Source organism: Chlorocebus sabaeus, chromosome 23 (assembly GCF_047675955.1).
Source record: "Chlorocebus sabaeus isolate Y175 chromosome 23, mChlSab1.0.hap1, whole genome shotgun sequence".
Classification (NCBI taxonomy): domain Eukaryota; kingdom Metazoa; phylum Chordata; class Mammalia; order Primates; family Cercopithecidae; genus Chlorocebus; species Chlorocebus sabaeus.
Window position 1 is genome coordinate 22237752 of NC_132926.1, and position 4702 is coordinate 22242453.

Sequence of the window (4702 nt, forward strand, 5' to 3'; positions counted from 1 at the left end):
TTTGCATTTACCTGATTTGTAGTGATATTCAGCATCTTTTTGTAAGCTTTTTGGCCATTTGTATATCTTCTTTGGCCAAATGCCTACTCAATGTCTTTGTCCTTTTTTAAAAAAAGTTTTTTTCAGATGGGGTCTCACTATGTTGCCCAGGCCAGTCTCAAACTCCTTGGCTCAAGTGATATCTGTCTTGGCCTCCCAAAGTGCTGGGATTACAGGCATGTGGCCACTGCACTTGGCTTTGTTTGTCCATTTTTAAATTGGGTTGTCTTATTATTATTATTTTTTGAGATAGGGTCTCACTCTGTCATCCAGGCTGGAGTGCAGTGGCATGATCTTGGCTCACTGCAACCTCCACCTCCCAGACTCAAGTGATCCTCCCACCTCAGCCTCCCAAGTTGCTGAGACTACAGGTGTGTACCACCACATCTGGCTAATTTTTTGTATTTTTGTAGAGACGGGGTTTTGCCTTGTTGCCCAGGCTGGTCTTGAACTCCTGAACTCAAATGATCCACCTGCCTTGGCCTCCCAAAGTACTGGGATTATAGATGTGAGCCATTGTGCCCTGCTGGGTTGTTTTATTATTATTGAGTTGCAGGTGTTTTTTTTGTTTTGTTTTGTTTTTGTTTTTTGTTTTTTGAGACTGAGTTTTGCTTTTATTGCCCAGGCTAGAGTGCAATGGTACAATCTCAGCTCACTGCAACTTCTGCCTCCCCGGTTCAAGCAATTCTCCTGCCTCAGCCTCCTGAGTAGCTGGGATTACAGGCATGCACCACCACGCCAGGCTAATTTTGTATTTTTAGTAGAGACGGTGTTTCTCCATGTTGGTCAGACTGGTCTCGAACTCCCGACCTCAGGTGATCCGCTCACCTCAGCTTCCCAAAGTGCTGGGATTACAGGCATGAGCCACCGTGCCTGGCTGCAAATGTTTTTATACATTCTAGATACAACTCCCTTATCAGATATATAATTTGCAAAAGTTTTTCCCCCTTCTGTGCATAGTCTTCACTTTCAACACAGGCTTTGAAATCAGGATTGGGTTCAAATTCCGGTTCTTCTACTTATTTGTGACCTTAGGCAAGTTATTTAACTTCTCTCATCTTCAATTTCCTTATTGGGAAAACAGGCATAAAAATACCTATGTTACAGGCATGCTGTGAAGATAAAAACAGATAAACAGTGCAAACAAATTGGTTCATGGCTAGATGCCATACAGGTAACAACCAGTATAGGTAAGCATAATATGGAATCAATGAGTAAGTCAGAAAAGCAACAATGCATCAAACTCCCAAAGCCTTCTGGTGCAATAATTCCCAAACTTGCTTTGGGAATACCTAAGAGGGTCTCTAGCCACATTAGAGGATTCTGTAAAAATCTCAAACAGAGTTAACAGCAATTTATTTTAGATCAAAACAAAACCTAATGCTGCATATCATAGAACAGTTGGTTGCGCAAGACACTTCTATGTGATAGGAATGAATAATGAGGCGGCGGACCATGGTTAAAAATCAAGCAAATCAAATCAGACATCCAGCCAGGCACAGTGGCTCATGCCTGTAATTCCAGCACTTTGGGAGGCCAAGGCTGGCGGATCACTTGAGGTTAGGAGTTTCAGACCAGCCTGGCCAACACAGTGAAACCCCGTCTCTACTAAAAATACAAAAATTGGCTGGGCACGGTGGCTCACACCTGTAATCCCAGCACTTCGGGAGGCCGAGGAGGGTGGATCGTTTGAGATCAGGAGTTCAAGACCAGACTGACCAACACAGTGAAACCCCGTCTCTAATAAAAATATAAAATTAGCCAGGTGTGGTGGCGCACACACCTGTAATCCAACTAACTACTCAGGAGGCTGAGGCAATAGAATTGCTTGAACCTAGGAGGCAGAGGTTGCACTGAGCTGAGATTGCACCACTGCACTTCTGCCTGGGTAACCCAGCAAGACTCTGTCTCAAAAAAATAAAAAATAAATAAATAAAATTAGCTGGGAATGGTTGCGGGCGCCTGTAACCCCAGCTACTCTGGAGGCTGACGCAGGAGAATCTCTTGAACCTGGTAGGTAGAGATTGCAGTGAGTCAAGCTCGTGCCATTCATTGCACTCCAGCCTGGGCAATAAGAGCAAAACTGTCTCAAAAAAAAAAAAAAAAAAAAAAAAAAAAAAAAAAAAAAGCCAGGCATGGTGGCTAACGCCTGTAATCCCAGCACTTTGGGAGGCCTAGGAGGATGGATCACGAGATCAGGAGTTCGAGACCAGCCTGGCAAAGATGGTGAAACCCTGTCTCTCTTAAAAACACAAAAATTAGCCAGGCACTGTGGTGGGCACCTGTAATCCCAATTACTTGGGAGGCTAAGGCAGGAGAATCACTTGAACCTGGGAGGTGGAGGTTGCAGTGAACTGAGATCCCTCCGCTGCACTCTAGCCTGGGCGATAGAGCAAGACCCCGTCACAAAAAAAAAAAAAAAAAAATTCAGACATCCCCAAGCAAAAAATGAACCTCAACCTAAACCTCATACCTTATACACAAGTTAAATTGAAATGGATCATAGACTTACATGTAAAATGTAAAACTATAGAACTTTAAAAAAGGTAGGTGAAAATTCAGTATCTAGGGCTAGGCAAGGAGTTCTTAGACTTGACACTAAAAAGCATGATTTGGCTGGGCTCAGTGGCTTATGCCCGTAATCCCAGCACTTTGGAGACCGAGGTGGGCAGATCACCTGAGGTCAGACCAGCCTGGGCAACACAGTGATATCCCGTCTCTATTAAAAATACAAAAATTAGCTGGGCGTGGTGGCACATGCCTGTAATCCCAGCTACTTGGGAGGCTGAGACAGGAGAATCACTTGAACCCAGGAGGTGGAGGTTGCAATGAGCTGAGTTCATGCCACTGCATTCCAGCCTGGGTGACAAGAGTAAGACTCCGTCTCAAAAAATCAATCAATCAATAAATACAAATAAAAAGCATGATTTATATAATAAAAAATTCATCAATTGAACTTTATTGAAACTTCAAACTTTTGTTCTGTGAAAGCCCCTGCAAAGACAATGAAAAGACAAAGTACACGTTGGAGAAAATATTTGCAAGCCATATATATGGAGGATTAATAACTAGAATATATCCAAAACTCTCAAACTTGACCGGTTGTGGTATGCTGTAATCCCAGCATTTTAGGAGGCCGAGGTAGGAGGATTGCTTGAACCCAGGAGTTTAAGACCAGCCTGGACAACACAGTGACACCCCATCTCTACAAAATATTTAAAATACAGCTGTGCATGGTGGTGCACATCTGTCGTTCCAGCTACTCCAGAGGCTGAGGTGCGATGATTGCTTGAGCCCAGGAGTTGGAGGCTGCAGCAAGCCATGACTGTGCCACTGTCCTTCAGCCTGGGTGATAGAGTCAGACCCCAACTCAACTCAACTCAAGCAAACAACAAAAACAAACAAAAAAAACCCAAAAAAACCCTCAAACTCAATAGTTAAAAAAAAAAAAAAATTCTTGTTGGAACATGAAGCAAAAGTTCATCAAAGGGGATATATAAATAAGAAATAAGTATATTTTCATATTCGATATTATTCACCATTAGGGCAATGCAAATTAAAAACCACAATGAGTTATCACTTACATAAGTGTCAGAATGACTAAAATAAAAAATAGTGACAACACAAATGCTGGTGAGGATGCAGAGAAACTGGGTCACTCATACATTGCCGATGGAAATATAAATGGTACAGACACTGTGAAGAACAATTGGGCAGATTCTTAAAAAACTGAACATGCAACTACCATACAATCCTGCAATTGCGCTCGTAGGCATTTATCCCAAGGAAATAAAACTTACGGTTACACAAATAGCCTGTATAGAAATGCGTATAGCAGCATGATTTGTAATAGCCAAAACTGGAATCAACCCACATGTCTTTTTTTTTTTTTTTTTTTTGAGACGGAGTTTCGCTCTGCCGCCCAGGCTGGAGTGCAGTGGCCGGATCTCAGCTCACTGCAAGCTCCGCCTCCCGGGTTCACGCGATTCTCCTGCCTCAGCCTCCCGAGTAGCTGGGACTACAGGCACCCGCCACCTCGCCCGGCTAGTTTTTTGTATTTTTTAGTAGAGACGGGGTTTCACTGTGTCAGCCAGGATGGTCTCGATCTCCTGACCTCGTGATCCACCCGTCTTGGCCTCCCAAAGTGCTGGGATTACAGGCTTGAGCCACCGCGCCCGGCCCTACATGTCTTTCAACAGGTGAACAGTCAAACAAATGGTGGTACCTACATACCATGAAATAGTACTCAGCAACAAAAAGGAAGGAAATACTGATATATGCAACCACTGAGAAGAATCTCCAGGGAATTAAGCTAAGTGAAAAAAGTCAATTCTCAAATAATATGTACTGTATTATTCCACTTACATAACATGTTGAAATGATAAAATTTTAGAAATGGAGGACAGATGAATAGTTGCCAGAGATTAGGGAGGAAAAGGAGAGGCAGGAGTGAGGTTTGATGTGGTTATGAAAGAGCAACATGGCTGGGCATGGTGGCTCACGCCTATAATCCCAGCACTTTGGGAGGCTGAGGTGGGTGGATCACCTGAGGTCAGGAGTTCGATACCAACCTGGCCAACATGGTAAAACCCAGTCTGTACTAAAAATGAAAACATTGTCTGGGCATGGCCAGTAATTATAGGCATGTGCCTGTACTCCCAGC